At 46.2% G+C, this 18,172-nt stretch overlaps 1 long non-coding RNA gene across 1 annotated transcript; it reads right to left on the bottom strand.

Annotated features, from left to right (window-relative positions):
* Positions 1-10,738: 10,738 nt before the first annotated feature.
* Positions 10,739-17,888, bottom strand: LOC149126409 (uncharacterized). The gene is made up of 3 exons (XR_016233385.1): positions 17,701-17,888; positions 12,455-12,568; positions 10,739-11,957 (listed from the first exon to the last, which is right to left on the bottom strand). It is a non-coding gene; the product is annotated as an uncharacterized LOC149126409 (long non-coding RNA).
* Between the last annotated feature and the right edge of the window lie 284 nt (positions 17,889-18,172).

Raw genomic sequence — 18,172 nt, 5'->3', positions numbered from 1 at the left:
GAGTCCTGCAGGAAGCCCCGGACTCTTGGCTTCTGCCTGATCCCGCCAAGTTGTTGCAGCCATTGGGGGAGTGAACTAGCAGATTGAAGATTCTCTTTCTGTCGCTCCCTCTATCTCTCTGTGTGTAACTCTGCCTGTCAAATAAATAAATAAGGGATGGTGGAAGCTCCTGTTTGCCAATTCATTCAGAACCTAGGGAGAGGCATGGCTCCAGGGAAAGCCTTGATCGAAGTTCTGAAGGGGTCTTATTTCCTGTAAACCAATTTCCCTGGCCCTGCTGTTTACCAGGATGAGCAAGCCACACGTTTTTATCTGTCCTTGTGTTGATCTCTCACTGGAAATGTCTTTTGGCTCCAATTCAAATTCATGTTGATGCCTAGAAATAGATATTACTTGTTATAAAGCCATGCCAAGATTGTTTCCAGCCTAAACGCTTCCTTTTCTAAACCCAGGGACCTGTGTTTGGGATATCTTTAGGTAAAACGTGACACGAATAAAGAAATACAGGTCGGATGCTGTAGAATTTAAAATTACATAGAAATGATTTTCCAGAAACATTTTGTAAGGTAGAGGAAATCCAACCTGAATTGCCTTAGGCTGTGTTTATCTGCAAGTATCTGTAGGAAACGTGTGATGTCAATACACTTTTCTACTTCCTTAGCTCAGGGTTTAGGAAACATAACCCAGCCCCTTGTAAGCCGGCTACAAGAGGGGTCTGCCTTGGCCTCAGCGTCTTCAGCAGTTGGGGTGGGTTTTAGGAATGCAGGATCCTGGTTGAGATACTCTAATGCACCTGCCACATGTGGTTCTTAGAATACAGACATTGTTCTTCGTGCATTAGAAAGATCTTCACTATTCAGCTTGGAGACTTTTCTAGAAAGGGCTTCTTTAAAAAAAAAATAAAAGGTAAATAAAGAAGAAATGAGTGCACGAAAATGAATTTGGGCTTTCAAAAGATTTCAGTGACTTTTTTCTTTTGAGGGAAAATTTGGGGACTATGCGAAGCAAAATGCAACATTCCATTGTGGATTTTCAGAACTGGCCGAGAAACAGAGACAAAGGAACAGAAATCAATGGCGATTTCTCAGCCTTCACCATCACTAATAGTCAGTGCTTGAAGAAGCTAGTTATAGTTCATCCTCTGGTGCTAATTTTCTTCAATATATTTATTAACAACCTGGAAGTGTAAAATGTGCTGATAAAAAATAATTACACAGTCTGTCAAGGCGAGGAGAAATTGTGAGAAGGGAAGAAATAAGTCACAGAGATGGCCAAGGAGAGAAATTCTGCTTGGGTAAGGGAAAGCACTACTGCAGTGGAAATCACTTCCAATCATCTTCCTCCAAGCCCTTCAAGTGAACACAGCACGTTAGGCAGATGCCGGGAGGCGCATGAAAAGCACCCCCCCCCCCCCCCACGGCTTGTAAGGGCCAAGTTCAGTTTTAGCCAGGTCAGTTTAAACAAGAGACAGCAGAATTCAGAATTAGCCTGAAAAGGATGACCCAAGTCCTAACAGAGAAACAGCTTCCATGTGCAGTTCTGAGGAGGGAGGCTTGCGCGTGATCTGTGCAGCGCCGTGTTCCTTGACTTCCTGGACTCCGGGAGCTGGAGTGAGTGAGTGCAAGCGATTGCCACGCGTTGGCTGCAGCTGGAGTGACTCTTACTAAGTCTAACTGCCTTCTGGAACTGGCCCCTCAGCATGGAGCCTCTCAACTCACAATCAGTAAAGACTCACCAGCTTCGGTAACTAGTCATCACCCTGGAGAGGAAAGGGTTAAGAGCGGGCTACTCAAAACTCCCCCGCATTGTCCTTTCCTCTGTTCTTGCTTGCAGGTGTCTGGAGAGTCACAGCCCATGGTCAAGTTCTCTCTTTTCCTATCAGCTGAAGCTCCCTGAATGCCTGCAAAATGGAGTTTTGGACCCCTGGTTTCCCAATTAACACGCCTGGGCTGCGGTTTTTATGGCCTTTTTTGGGGGGGTTCTTTTCTCTTTTTTAAAAAAGATTTATTCACTTATTTGAAAGTCATAGTTACACACAGAGAGAGGAGAGGCAGAGAGAGAGAGAGGTCTTCCATCCGATGTTTTACTCCCTAGTTGGTCGCAGCGACCGGTGCTGCGCCGATCCAAAGCCAGGAGCCAGGAGCTTATTCCGGGTCTCCCACGTGGGTGCAGGGGCCCAAAGACTTGGGCCATCTTCTGCTGCTTTCCCAGTCCATAGCAGAAAGAATGGATTGGAAGTGGAGAAGCTGGGACTCGAACCAGCACCCATATGGGATGCCAGCACCGCAGGTAGCGGCTTTACCTGCTGTGGCACAGCACTGGCCCCACTATAGTTTTATATATTAAATAGACCTGGTCATTTTGAGGCACTGCCAGAATAAAAATACTTAGACCAGTGAATTTCTTTCAAACTCATATGCAGAAATTAAACTTGAACAGCTGATTACTTGTGAGAATACAAACAAGAGTACTTCAAAAAGTTTGTAAATAAAATATAAGCTTAGATTTGTGCAAAAAAGCCTTGAAATCCACACATAGTTTTTTCATAATACACATTTCTATGAACTTTTTGAAGATCCCTTCTGCAGTCCTAGCCCCAGACAATACATACATTACTGATGAAAAGTCAGAAAAATGCTTAATTTACGATATTACCACAATAATAGCTTTTTTGATATTCCAACTATTTAATCTTCTCTATAATAACGCAATCCTTTGTTTTTGTTCTAAGAAAAAAATTCACTTGGGAAAATTATTTTAAGCTAAAATAATTTGTTTTATAAAAGTACTTAAGTTTTAAATATTTAAAAGAAATGGAATTTTGAGGCAAAACACCATGATTTCCTATTATATAAACTGTAAGCTCAACATGTTCTCCAGGCTCCACCACACAAAGACCACCTCTTGCTAATCCTTGAATTGTCTCCATTCAATTTTGTTTTCAAGGGCCTAAGCAACTGGAGTGTGTGGAGAGGAGCTGGAGAGGAATCTCACATCCATTTACTAAAAAAAAAAAAAAAAAAAAATAGAATCAGACTTTATTCATGAGCAAACATTTACTGGCGCACATCTGCTGCCCTGCCAGGCGATGGCTGAGGATGAGGCCCTCACTGTCGCATGGAGAACACTTCGGGGACCAGAAATGAAAGGCAGGGAGGTTCAGCAGCACCAAGGCGACAACAGGAATTGGTATTTGGCACTGTGGTCAAGACACTGCCTGGCACACACACTCCCCTCACATCGGAGTGCCTGGGTTTGAGTCCTGGTGCCAAGCCCCATTGCAACTTCCTGGAACTGAGCTTCCCCGGAGGCAACAGGAGATGGTTCCAGTCATTGAACCCCTGCCACCCACATGGGAGACCTGGATGGAATTCCTGCCCCAGCCTCCACTGTTGAAGGCATCTGAGGAGTGAATTAGTAGATGAGATCTCTCTCTCTCTCTCTCTCTCTCTTTCTCCCTCTCTCTCTTTCTCCCTCTCTCCTCTTTCCAAATAAATTAACTAAATAAAAATTCACCAAAACAACAACAGCAGGAATTGAGCCAATATAGATGCCAAAAAGGGTTCAGAGGTGCCAAGTCATCTGTCCTAGGGTCACACACAAAAATGTGGCAGCCCCAGGATTCAGGTGAAGTGTCGAGCCCTGACTGACTCGAGTTGTTCCCACCGTGTAAGGCTGAGGTGCTTTATGAAATCTGATTTCAAGCCACGGAGCTAGGATGGCGCCGCATTTCTCGGGGGTGCAAAGCCAGCTGTCCCGGGTGGACTGGCCGCTCTGAGCGCAGCACTGTGTCACGTCCTGGGCTGACGGAGAGCACACCCAAAGGATGGAGTTGATAACCAGGCACACTGCACACCTACCAGCTGGGACCACTGAAGAGCCGTTAAATCATACATAGACAAATAGCCAATCAGAGCAACACTGCGCCCCTTAAGCTCTGAGTTTTCTGGAATATTATCAGTTCTAATGATTGAATCACTAGTCTCATTAGTGAAGAAGTAAGCTCCAAAGGGTTTACAGGAAGTTCTTTCTCTCTCTCTCTCTCTCTCTCTCTCTCTCTCTCACACACACACACACACATACACAGACACATACACTTACCAGCAAGGTGTTCATCAACTTCCTCAAACATAAATCCTGCCCCAGACTTGGCAAACTGCCTTTTTTTTTTTTTTTTTTTTTTTTTTTTTTTTTTTTTTTTGCCCAATCTACAGGCTGGAGAATCCGAAGCAAAGAGGAAAACAATGGTTACATAAAGCCATATTTGGGCACAGAACTTGAACGATGAAAAGAAGAGAGGAAGTGCGAGCACAATTAGAGTATTAGCTGGAAACTCTTAGAGAGAGAGAGAGAGAGAGAGAGAGAGAGCAGCCAGCAACATCCTGGCAGCCCTGTGAACTCAGCCCCAGGTGCTCAGCTCCTCTCACCCTCTCCCCCTCTCCCCGCCTCCCGCCTCCCTCTCTCTCTGCCAGACTAGGAAGACTGGAGACATCCTCCAAATCGTTTCCGTATGTTAGGGTGGGATTCCTTCCTGTCACTGACAGGCATTGTGCTAAGGCCCTGGTACTGCTGTGAGAAACGGCTGGGCCACTCCAACTCATCCCCCGCCACTCGGATGGCCTTGGCTACCATCATTTCCTCCTACAAAGGAACCTGAGAAGGATGCCTTTTCATTCAGGGCAAGAATGATGTTGGGGGCGGGGGGGGGGAAGGGGGGGGCGGCTGGGTAAAAGGCAAGTGTCCAAGGTTGTGGAAAGGTACTCTGTTGTCAAGGGCTGGCCAGGCCGGAGAGGGAGAGAGAGAAAGGGGAGGAAAGAAAAGGCAGCGGGACTCTTACAGTGTCCTCCGTCCCCTCCGTGAGACAGAGGGGAGTGCGCCTTCCACAGATGCAAGACCAAGACCAGGAGGAGGTGTTCTTAGGTTCCTGCGCCCTTGGCATATTTTCAGCACAAGGTACCTTCATAAATAAGGAAAAGCATCCCCTGGGGTCTCTAATAACATTTGTTTCATGCATCATTTCCTCAGAGGAATAGTGGGCTGTGTATTTCTTATTCCTGGTGTGCCCGGTCTGAGAAATACTGGCCGAGCTCACCTGTTCACTTCTGTGCACTTTCCAGCCCTCTCTCCGCTTTGTCTTTCCGTGACTCTTCTTCTTCTTCCTCCTCTACACCTCCGCGAGGCAGGTCTAAATCAAAGGACTGGGAATGCCAACTCATGCTGGAATCGCCGAATCTCTGGTGTTTCAGAGGAGACATCGCAAATCTTTTATCGAAGGAGGCAGAGTGAGAACCCTGAATGAAGAGATCAAATGGTCTGTGCAGTGTAAACTGAGGTTAGGATAAACAAGAGAGCTGGGAGTGCTTCTCAAGTCATTGTCTGTTCTATCCCAGACCCTTGCTGGACACTCCGGGCCCCACTGTGGGCTAGAGGTAACCTGAACCCCACTCTGAGTGCCCATCTGCTTTGCGTGGGATACCTGGCAACTGAGCCAGTCTCTGGGACATCTGGACAGGCCTGTGTGCTCCTGATGCCTTGTCTGGTGAACCATCAGCCCTGAAATCCTAACAAGACCCTATAGGGTTCATGCTGGGGCAAGCAAACAAACAAACAAACAAAAAAGGAATAGTTTCTCTGTCCATGCAATTTCAAGGCCCTTCTTCCTCTTCCCCCAGCCTCCATGATAAAACAAGGACCCAGCCAGCACCAATCAGAGTGGGCTACAGAGTCTTCTGACCCCAAAGGATAGACTTCATTCAATCAGTTCTATCTGATGCCCACCCCTCTCAAAGGAAATAGCACAGCTGGGTGTGACCCACAATGCTGCAGGCTGCATAGCCCTGAGCTCCAGTAATGACAGAAAAACAGCTGTGATAAAATGGTAAATGAAAAACGGAACATGCAACTATTAGAGTCCCAACCACGTAACTATGCACTCATTTGGTAAGAGAACATAGAACATGGAAAACCGAAAATGGCCCTTTATTGTAATGGTGAACCACAGCCAAGCTTTCCTTTCATTTCAACTTTCATTAGCGTATGATGATGCTATTTGTGTGACAGAGAAATGAGTGAAGTGTCTGATCACATCAAGCTGCGTACTGAGGTTAGCATAGCTGTAAGCTGAACTCGGGGTTCAACTTGCTCCCACTGAGATACTGAATATACAGCCAGCAGCCAACAAACAGCACCTGTCCTGTAACCTGGGCTACAGATAGAGCTGACTTCGAACCCTAACTTTCTGGTGGTGCCTTACTTTGGCCCAAAATTTATACCAGAGTCAAAGCATTTGTCTTCCTTTGCCATTTCAACCCATAGAGACAAATGCCAAGCCCTTGGTAAGTGGGTGTGTGGGTCGCCAGGCACGTCTCCATTATGTATTAATTACTTAGGTTTATTTAATGTGATGTGAAGTTCTACATGGACCATTTTAAATCAGTTTGAGACATCTTTGAGTGTGTTCTCCTGTTCTCACAATGGCACCTGGTGTTGCAGGTGACCTGAAGGAAACACGAGGACCCTAACTTGACCGTGTCCATCTGCCAAGGCAGAGCTCAAGGTTGGGTGTGGTGGACAGAGAGGGCATGGTAGTCTCGGAACACTTGAAGGGGTGAGCTGTGTTGATACAAGGTGCAGTATTTCCCACATTATGCCTGTGTAAGCTGAATCGCTGTCGGGACTGAAGAACCCTTCTCTTTATGTCATCATTTTGAAGAAGGACTGCATGAGAGCACTATAAATCATTCACTGGCCACGTAGTGCGTGGTCAGAAAGGAGAGACGGGGAGGAAAGGAGATGGCAGAATAATATTTATGGAAGGATTAAAAAATAAGTAAAACAGAAAGTGAGTAATTAGGTTGAGAAGGAATGTGTGTGAAGACAGTCCTGGGGAGATTTACGGCAGAAGCCCCTCGTTTCTCTCCCCTTGAGGACCACTTTTATTATGCTTCTCGGTAGGATGCACATTTGCACAAATTTTGGTCTGCTTTTCACACAATGTGTATTGCTTACTGATTAATTTGCTTCATCATTTGTGTTCTCCGACAAAACACAGAATTGCCAATTGGAGCTTTTAATTGTCACAAGCTAACATAGATTAGGACAACAGATTTAGAACAAATTTTTCCCCACATCCCCAACCAAAATGGTACCCTTGTGTTTAGTCACCACAGCCCCACTGCAAATACCACGCTTTTCATAGCATTGAAAGCAGCACTGGAGTCCAGTTACTATCCCAGAGTCCCTAGGGGTGAGGGGTGTTAGGCTGGGAAGTCCTATGGAAGGTTCTAGAACAGCTGAGAGCACCTGGGACCACAGAGAGCAGAGGCAGGCCAAGAAGCTTCTGGGCTTGGCTTGAAGCTGCTAAATGTGCTCAAAGAAGACGACTATGAGACCCCAGGAAAGTCCCAGGCCTAGTGGACCTTGGCCAATGGCTGTGGGGTGGGGTGGGAGGCACCAGCTAACATGTATGAGGCCAAGCCACATTTCAAAATTGTTCCTTAAGTCTATCTTTCTATGTCCTTTCCAGTGTAATGGTAGGTAATTGCATTAAGAATTGTGTGGGTTTGTCTATGGAAATGGTGTGTGCCTTTGTGTTTTCTAGAGGCTTACCATGGGTAGGATTGCTGTTGCTGCTTCCAAACCTGAACCCTCTTGGAACTTATCCAGACTCCATTGTATGCTATGTATTGCAAAGAGAAAAAACAAAATGTTATATGTATTTCAACTCCTAGTAGCCTCACAAAATGGACAGTGGATTCCGGTAGAGAATATGGCCAGAAGAAGAAGAGCACTGTGCAAAACCCCAGGGGCCGTGGCGTCAGGGATGGCGGGCGGGGTTAGGAGAGTAAAGGTTGAGCAGGGGACAGGAAGCAGGAGGCTGAAGGAGAGGACACAGCTTCTCTAGGCAAAGCTCATGACAGGAGCTGGGGTTTAGCCCGCAACTGGATCCTTCCGCTAGGAGCATTTCCCACAAGGCAAAGAAGAGGCCTGCACTGAAGGGGCTCTGTCTACCCCACATCCTGTTCCCTGCAATGCGTGTCAATGCTCCTGGCACCCTAGGACAACAGCGGCTCGGGGGCAGCGGCGTCAGGATGTGGAAGACCTCCCTGGCAGTAGGGATGCTGTGACCAGAGGCACGGTTTGAAGAACCCAGCACTCTCAGGATGGACACGAACACTCAGGAACAGAATGTGGTAGAAGAAGGGAAATCACATAATATTGGGAGCTTAAATTTTTACTGTTAGTAGACTAGCCTCAATAAATAAATAAATAAATAAATAAAATGAGAGAGAGAAAGAGAGAGAGAGAGAGAAGTTGAAAATAGAGACAAGGACTGTTGGAGAATATTCTGGAACAAATGACCAGAGACTGGAGGGCTTTAATAGCCAGAGGCGCATTCTTTCACAGTCCTGGAGGTCAGAAGCCGCAGATCAGCTTCTCTGGACTGCAAACAAGGTGAACACCTGGAGGCGCTGGGGGAATCTGTTTTTTGCTCCTTCTGGGACTGCTCCATGTCTTGTTTGTGGCTGCATCGCTGCAGACTTCAAGGTGAGCATCTAAAAACTGCTCTGCCTCCACCTGTCCTCTTCCCCATGTGCACGGGCAAGTCTCCTTCCACAAGGACACTTGGGATGGCATTTAGGGCCCACCTGGACAACGCAGGAAAATCTTTGGAATTCACAGCCCTTAAATTAATAACATTGGCAAGGACTTCTACTCCTGTCCCCACCCCCATGTGCTGTGTTTTCTATATAAGAAAACGTTCACAGGTTCTGGGAGTTAGGACACCAATGTCTTTAGGAGCCATCTTTTAGCTGCCATAGAAGGCAGGTGAGATGATTTGAAAATAAAGGAAGAAGGCCATTGCCGGAGCTCACTAGGCTAACTGCCTGCGGCGCCAGCACACTGGGTTCTAGTCCCGGTCGGGGCACCGGATTTTGTTCCGGTTGCTCCTCTTCCAGACCAGCTCTCTGCTGTGGCCAGGGAGTACAGTGGAGGATGGCCCAAGTACTTGGGCCCTGCACCCCATGGGAGACCAGGAGAAGCACCTGGCTCCTGCCTTCGGATCAGTGCGGTGCGCCGGCTGCAGCGGCCATTGGAGGGTGAACCAACGGCAAAGGAAGACCTTTCTCTCTGTCTCTCTCTCTCACTGTCCACTCTGTCAAAAAAAAAAAAAAAAGAAAGAAAAGAAAAAGAAAAAGAAAAAGAAAAAAAAAAGAAAAGGAAAGGAAAGAGAAGAAAAGAGAAGAAAGGAAGAAGATTTTTTTAAAAAAATCTTGAAAGAGAGAGAGAGAGAAACAAGAGAAAGAGCTCTTCCATCCGCCTCTTCGCTTCTTAAATGACTGCAAAGGCCAGGGCTGGGCCAAGCTGAAGCAGGAGCCTGGAGCTCCCTTTGGGTCTCCCGAGTGGGTGGCAGAGGCCCACGGTCATCAACAGCTGTAAGATGAGAAGAAAGAGGAAGCCAGGAGAATCTTGCACTGGGCACCTGGTGGGTATGGTCAGAGCGCTCCAGCGAGAGCCTGTGGCTGAGGTCACACTTCCGTGTTGAAGAGAAGTGGGCCCACACCCAGCTTCCCCACTCTTAGCGTCTCTAGTTAGTATCACACATTTGTCACGCTCTATAAACCACTCCCAGCCCTCTCTATTATAATAGATTCTCATGTAGCTTCGTTTTAGTAAGAAAATGACACAGCGGTGTTAGGTCTGTGCAGCTTGCTTACTTGTGACTATCTCTGAACAATATTTTCCGCACACCTACTGCCCTCGGCAGGAGGGAAGGTTCTCAACCTCTCCCACTTTGTGCTCGACTTTCCTCAGTCCCAGCTCCCCTCCTTCTGCCTCTGCTTCTCTTACATCCTGTTCTCTGTGGTCCCACTGCACTTGACCTTCTTTGCCCATCTCCCAGAAAAGAACTCTGGCCGGCTCCATGGCTCACTAGGCTAATCCTCCGCCTTCAGTGCCGGCACCCCGGGGTCTAGTCCCAGACGGGGTGCCGGTTCTGTCCCGGTTGCTCCTCTCCCAGTCCAGTTCTCTGCTGTGGCCTGGGAAGGCAGTGGAGGATGGCCCAAGTACTTGGCTCCTGGCTTCGAATTGGCACAGCGTGCCGGCCATAGTGACCATTTTGGGGTGAACCAACAGAAGGAAGACCTTTCTCTCTGTCTCTCTCCCTCACTGTCAACTCTGCCTGCCAAAAAAAAAAAAAAAAAAAAAAAAAAAAAAAAAAAACAACTCTGAATGTCCAGCTGCCATTTAAGTACAGATTAGAAGGGAGAGTTGTGGAAGGGGCAGAAAGGATGGAGCTTGCCTGAGTAAAAGAATTTCATTATAATTTTTTATTGGAAGGATTAAAATCAGTGAAAAATAGAAAAGGAAATGAGAGGAAAATTAACTTTAAAAATATCTGATATCAATCAGACATATATGCATAATCTAGAATATAGAAATATGACAGAATGAGTCAATAATAACGATGATAATTGCAATAATATTTTTACATAATTTCTCAAGAACTCGTTTCTTTTTTGTTGTGTTTATCCTGTCTGGCTTAGATATATATTCTTAGAAAAAGTGAAAACCTACTGATATAGTAGAGCCAAATTTATATCATCTCAGAAATACCCTATGATAGCTAAGAGATTAAGGGCTTGGGAGTCCCCCAAGTCTCTTGGAATAGAGAAAATGAGATTTTTAAATGTGTTATGGATTGTCTCCTGGAACTCAAGCAGGAGTTAATGTTATAAAATCAGGTAGGAACCTCATCTGGTTCTGATGTGTGTTGGGGCTTTTGGAAAGAGATTAGGACTAGGTAAGGTCATCAGGATGGAGCCCAAGATCAAATCCTGGTGGCTTCCTAAGAAGAGGGAGACAGACACACGCGCATGCAGCCTGTGACACTCTGTGCCACTGTGGGCCTCTCCAGCAAGAAGGCATCACCAGAGGAAGCCCTTAGACCTTGCACTTCCAGAACCAGGAGCCAAACTGAACGTCTTTTCTCTACAAAGTAGTCTACCTCTGGTGTTTCGTTATAGTAATGAGAAATGGAGAATATGAAAGGGAAATTTAGAGTTATGTGCTATTAAATACTTAGAGAAGCCTTTTCATTATAGCTCACGTCACAATCATCCCAAACACCTACCAACAGGTGAGCGGATAGGAAGTAATGGGGCATTCCGGAGGAGTGAACTACTGATGCAACAACACAAATGGATCTCAGCATCATTATGTCCACAGAGAGAAGCCACCCTCTAAGGGATACCTTCGTGTGATTCTGTTTATAGAATGACTAGGAAAGGTGCCGGTTTCCTACAATGGCCAGGCATTTTGGAACACTGATGAAAAAAACCCATAAGACTTTGAGAGAGTGATGGAATGTTCTAGATTGTGATGGAAAACTTCTGTGGTTGCATGTGACTATAAATTTTTGAAATCACATCACAAGGTGCACTTCAAATGGGTGTATTTTATCATGTACATCTCAATAAAATTGATTTTTAAGTGTGTCTTTTCTATTTGGGGGAGCTACTAATATTTGTTAGAAAATAGTAATGGGTAGGTCGGCTAGCCTGGGTGGGACTAGGATGAGAGAGCAAATACTTGACTCCAGGGATCTGGGAAAGTGGCCCAAGCAGCACTGTGCAGCTGTTGGGCCACAGCCCCACCCTCTGTGGCTGAGAGAGCTTTGCCTTCTGAGGCACTGATGCTTACAGGGAGCAGCCACAAGGAGGCAACCAAAAATACCCACCACAGGCAACAGATGGGGCCAAATACCGAAAACATTCCCAGAATAGGCAAAGAGGGAGTGAGCAAATTTCTATTTTCACAGAACAAAAGAACGACGATCAGTAATCACTAATGACGACATTTTATGGAGCAGTCCTGTCTGGAAACCTCCTGCCAGTCTTCCACGCTGACACTGTGGTGCTCTGTACCTCCACTTAAAAACTCCAGCTCCACAGCCCCTGTAGATGTTGAAGGTAACATAGAAGACATCCCTTTATTGCGTAACTGAACTCATAAGGCCATCCAGAAAATTCTCAGGGGCAAACGTGAATTAAAACATGGAGATCAAGTGGAGACTGGCCCTGATGTGGACTTTTTCAATCAAGCAAGGACAAGATGAGGACCGCGGTTGGGTGATGTGGGAGCTGTGACCAGAGACACCTGCACTAATCCAGGGCCAAACAGAGGCGTGATCAGGAGACAAGGGTGCACGTGTTGCCAGACACTGCTGTCCCGGGAATCGGACTGAGACACAGCTGGGCATGCAGGATGGTTTACAGAGGGAAGCTCTCGGGACCAATGCCTGTTGAGGGAAGATGAAGCAGGGCTAGGAAGAGCAAGTCAGTCGTCTACACAATCACAGCAAGGCTCAGCCAGCCCCACGGAGAGTTCAGATGCTGGAGGGCAACTCAGAGTTGTCCTTAGTTGGATGCAGGAGGAGGTCTGGCTTTCATACCCTGGCTGCAGGCTTCCCCTGGGCAAAGGCAGGACTGCTAGCTGAGGACAATTCCCAAGCCTGAGCTGTCAATGGGCAGAACCCCCAACAGCTGGAAAATTATGTTCTTCAGGCCTGAAAGAGATAAATGGAGAAATCTGAACAGATGACGTGGTTTCTATCAACACCAGCTTCATGAGCTGTTAGAACACATCCAGCACACATTACACTGTTTTGGTCTCTCTTGGCCTGAGTATACCAAAAAATTAAAAATAAAAATAAATCCCTGGAATGCTGAGCCAAAGGGCTACCTTCACATGGGCTTTGGGTCTAGACTCACACTCTTAGTTGGCTTGGGAATTCTCAAGCCAAGGAATCAGCACAAAAGCAGTCCCAGACTAGTGAAGCCCTGGGGCATGAGGTTTATGCAAACAGAACATCTCTGGGGAAGAGTGCACTGTCAGCCCACCAGCTAGACAGACCCACAGATGAGGCCCCAGGAAGCTCTAGGGCAGAATAACAAAGATGTGGGAAAGCAGCCTTCCATAAGCAAAAATAGCAGATAGGAGAACCAGATGCCCAAGAAATCCACTGACTCAAATGATTAAAATAAATGGATAATAAGAACGGGCTAGTCCAGGACTTAAGACATTAAGAAGAATTTACTTAAAAATGTGAGAAAGACAACAGAAACTATTAAAGGGATAAACAGATATGAAAAAAAAATGTTAAGTAAAGTTAAAGAAATAAAGATTAATTAGATGCAAAGCATGAGAAAATATGGAAACTACAAAATATAATTCGAGAAACAACCCAAAATAAAGAGATGGAAATTTTGCAACAGTGACTAAACAACCTAGAAATTAGAACCGGGAAGCTCCGACCTTATCAGTAGAAAAAAATAGGCTGAGGGGCAATTGAAAGTGACAGTGACAGGATTTTCCAGAAAGGACAAAATGCATGAAACCCGAGATTCACGGAATTAAAAGGTCCCAACAGGAAAAATATGTGTAGAGATCATCAAACCAAACATCTTAAAAGCAGCTAGAGGAAAAAAAAAGAATCTAAAACCTAAAAATAATTAACAGGAAGGTGACTTCTCAATAGCAATAATGAAGACAGGAAAAGCAAAGAACTTACATTTTACCAAGAAAATATTAATAAATAGCTACAGAATATTTCAAATCAATTCAAGGGTGAATATGATCTACCAGTCGCTCGTTTGGGCATTTGTCCCAGAGAAACATATGTCCACACAGAAATGCGTACATGAATGTTCATAACCATTCATAATAGCCCCCAACTGTTAGCAACGCAAATGTTCTCCAATGTGTGAATGCAGATCTATGCCACCGAAGCACCAAAGACATCAACTATTGTTGTGTATAACACTGTGGATGAGTCTCCAGAGAATTCTGTTGAGTGCAAAAAGGCAATCCTAAAAGGCTACACACTGCAGGCTTGCATTTATATGTCATTGTTGAAATAACAAAACTAGAGGTGAGAGGGTGAACAGATTAGTGGCCAGTTGCCAGGGGCTGTGGATGGAGGGCGTGAGGGGTGGGTGTGTCCATAAAACATAGCAAAAGGGAGCCTGTGGTGGTGGTGGTGCAGCTCAGTAGCTTGTCCTGGGGTACTGCGTGTGTGGTTAAAATTGAGAAGCAATTGAAAATGAATCTTGATGTGAATGGAATGGGAGAGGGAGTGGGAGATGGGAGGGTTGCAGGTGGGAGAGAAGTTATAGGGGGGAAAAGCCACTGTAATCCAAAAGCTGTACTTTGGAAATTTATATTTATTAAATAAAAGTTTTTTAAAAAATTGAGAAGCACAAAGAGAGAGAGAGAGAGAGAGAGAGATGAATGCATGGATATGGGGGTGGGGGGTGGAATCTGAGTGAACTCAGGTTGTGCCAATGCCAATTTCCTGGTATTGGCATTACATGCACTACACCTGGGGGGACGTTCCCACTGAGGAGGCTGGGTGTGAGTGTGCAGGCCCCCCTGTCCTACCTTAGCAGCTTCCTGTGCCTATAATTATTAAAAATAACATATAAAAATCAAAATTGTTATAAAGCCATGTTTAGAAGAGCAAAACAATTTTTTTAGTGCTAGTGCATCTTTTAGGAAGGAACTTTTAGAGGATTTCTTTCTTTTTTATTTCAAGAGAAAGGAAAATTATTTCAGAAGGGGAAAAAAGTAATTGAGAACAATGAAACTGGCAGACAAATTTAGAGAAGATAGACTATTTTTTTAAAAAAAGGATTTATTTATTTGACAGGCAGAGTTATAGAGAGAGAGGAAGAGACAGAGAGAGAGTGAGAGAAAGAGAAAGAGATCTTCCATCAGTTGGGTCACTCCCTAAAATAGCCACAAATGCCAGGGTTGGACTAGGCTGAAGCCAGGAGCCAGGAGCTTCTTCCAGGTCTCCCACATGGGTTTCAGGGGCCCAAGCACTGGAGCCATCTTTGCTGCTTTCCCAGGCATATCAGCAGGAAGCTGGATTGGAAGTGGAGCAGCTGGGGCTCAAACTGGCCCCTACATGGGATGCTAGGTCATAGGCGTCAGCTTAACCTCATACGCCACACTGCAGACCTCAAGAACTGACCATTTGAAAGAATAACAGTGGTATCTAATTTTGAATGCTATAATCACAAGGTTGAAATAAAGCACTGTAACAATGTATAAGATGGAAAACATTGAATCCAAAATAAAAACTGTTAACATCCATATAACTCAGGAGGAAGCTAGAGATGTTTATTGATTTTAGACATTGTTAGCTCAATTATTTGTTTTAACAGACCCAAAGAAGACAGAAAAGAAGAGAAAGGAAAAACAAAAAGAACATAAATGAGTAGAAGTAAATGTCAAAACCTTACAAGCATTATGAACATAAATGGAATAAATTCTCTAGATAAAGACTAGAGATCATCACATCATATTATTATAAAATCCCTTCACAGCTCTCAAAATGATCAACATTGTTTGTGAAAGACTGGAAACAATATAAATATTCATCAGTAAGAGGATAAATATTGATGTGGTTAATATAGTACTATGGAATCATTAAATCATGGAATGAGAGCAACATATGTCAATGTAGATAAATTTCACATGCCAATCAGTATGAAATACAAAATCACATTGCGCTCACATAAGCTGGCTCTTTCTTTTTTTATTTTTATTTATTTATTTATTTTGACAGGCAGAGTGGACAGTGAGAGAGAGAGAGACAGAGAGAAAGGTCTTCCTTTGCTGTTGGTTCACCCTCCAATGGCCACAGCGGCCGGCGCGCTGCGGCCGGCGCACCGCGCTGATCCGATGGCAGGAGCCAGGTACTTCTCCTGGTCTCCCATGGGGTGCAGGGCCCAAGGACTTGGGCCATCCTCCACTGCACTCCCTGGCCACAGCAGAGAGCTGGCCTGGAAGAGGGGCAACGGGGACAGAATCTGGCACCCTGACCAGGACTAGAACCCGCAAGGCAGAGGATTAGCCTAGTGAGCCGCGCCGGCAAGCTGGCACTTTCAATATAAAGTTTATAAAGAAGTAGCAAGTTTCCCAACATGCCCCATTTCCAGGGATATTCAGCTTCCCTTCTAGCCCCATGCTTATGAAATTGCAGAGCTGACTCATCCCTCAGTCCTGTTCCCTACCGAGAGAGTGGGCAGAAGGCGGCACACAGCCCGAGGTGGGGCCAGCTCCGCCCAGGAGACAGTCAAGGACTTAAGCACCAAGGACTGAAAACTGTATTCCGAGTGGACAGTGTAGCTGGGAAACAAGGATGCAGTTTCAGCAGGCATTTCTGCCCAAAGGGAACAGTAAGAGGCGAAAATAACTCGCTGTGGGTAGGGGCGGAATACGCTATTCCAAAAGTAAGGCCGTGGGCAAGGGGTTCGGAAAATGATGGGAAAGACAGGGCTCCCCCAACACTCCTGTCTCAGCTGACTCACTGAGCTGATGGTGTCGGGGCCAGGGCCCTGGGAGGTAGTCAAGCCGGGCCCTGGTGACTGGGGGGTCCCATGCTACCACTGAATGCTAACAATATCTTTCTTAGAGCCTGCTGGTCTTCTGTGTTGTGGCATTTCTTCACATCACGATCAGTCACATTTCTCTGAAAAATGCTCAGAACAGTGACCACACAGAGATAGTCAGTTTAAGGCAAATAGGAAACAAAGCCCGTAAGTCTGGCTCCTTGGTTCCCAGGGCAGAGAGCAATGGCTGCTCTGCTTGGCAGCCAGGAACTCCTCCTGGGGTCCCCTGTGTTAGGAGCACTTCTCATCATCAGAGGTACATCAAACCATGCAGGATGATCTCTTTGCCATGACTAATTCCAGCCTATCCCCCATTGGAACACGGCAGCTCCTAGCTGGAAGGAGAGACCAGCCGTATGGAGCAGATATGGCCCCTGGCAGTGTCATCAGGCTATGAGAGCTGTGTTGTCTGTGGCTGAGACTATCAGAGTAGGTGAACTCTGCAGGAGGTTCGCTCCACCCCTTCCACCCACCCATTCTCAATCCTGTGTCGAAAATTACTGCGAAAACTCAATCCCACACAAGGGTCTGCTAGGGAACACCTGTTCTACAAGGAGTCCCAACAATTCCTGTCTTCTAGGGAATTAGGAAGGAATTGCTTTATTTAGCCAATACCCTACAGGACACAGGAAATGTCAAACTCTACACATTTCTTTACTCTCTTTCTCCCTCCCACTCTGACTTTTCTGCACTTCTGTCTTTAGTTTATGCCTTTAGTACCCACTCAATCTCAAATCAGGCTGCTTTTTGTCCCTTCTACCCCACTCCTGATCAAGCGCCTAGGCCCAGGCACTGACACTTGGGTCTTCTGCCCTCTCTCCTCCCTAGCCCTACTTCACCTCCTTGCCTCTCTGCTCCTGTCTTCCCAATCCTAGGCTGATGTGACTAAGATAACATCTGTGATGCCACCTCCCTTGTCACACCCACAAGTGGTGGCTTCCCCTGCCCATGGCATCAAGTAGAGATGCCTTAGGTGGACATTCAGGGCCCTTTAGAAGCTGACTTGCTAATTTCTACAGCCTCATCCCCTGGCAGGTAGGAGATGAGAGTGTACCTTGTCCCTGGCTCTCCCTCAGCACACACCACGCACATTGCTGTGACCCGTCTATTGAAATGCTTTTCTATCCTGTTCTAGTCAGTGAGCAGCCTGATTGGGCAGCATGGCAGGTTTGGAGTACCTACATGGCCGCCACTCTTTTCAGGCGGGTAGGTTGTCTTATCCGCTTAAAATGCTAATTACCTGCCAAGCAGGTCCTTCCATTCCACGTGTGGGAAGAACTAGCAGGAATCAGGCAAAATGGGTGCTCAGCCTCCGCCTCCCCAGTGCCGGAAGATCCCCAATGCCTCTCGCATTTCAGTAGCTCAGAGTGGGTTGAGGTGGAGAAGGCAAGAAAACAGTCGAAATGAAAATGGTTAAGTTAATTAATTGCAAGCGCGCTTGTAGGACCAGCACGTTTATTTAATCAGTTGCCTAGTAACCCTGCCTGCGGATGGTGTGCATGTGATCAGCCTGCCGAGGGAACAAATGATGGGCCGTTCTTCCTGCCTGCTTTCATGTGCTCTGGGGTTTGGGAAACCCAAGGTCCCCTCCTGCCCGCGTGCAGGGAGGTTGCGAGGTGGAGACAAATGCTTGCCCTGTCTTCTTTGTCCTCTCTCTCGGTTCTGCTGCCCAGACCCCACAGCCCAGGGAAGAAGGTCTCTGCGTGGCCATG

Source organism: Oryctolagus cuniculus, chromosome 5 (genome assembly GCF_051225735.1).
Source record: "Oryctolagus cuniculus isolate XC-2025 breed Fujian yellow rabbit chromosome 5, ASM5122573v1, whole genome shotgun sequence".
NCBI classification, from domain to species: domain Eukaryota; kingdom Metazoa; phylum Chordata; class Mammalia; order Lagomorpha; family Leporidae; genus Oryctolagus; species Oryctolagus cuniculus.
This window is presented reverse-complemented; position numbering and strand designations above follow the sequence as displayed.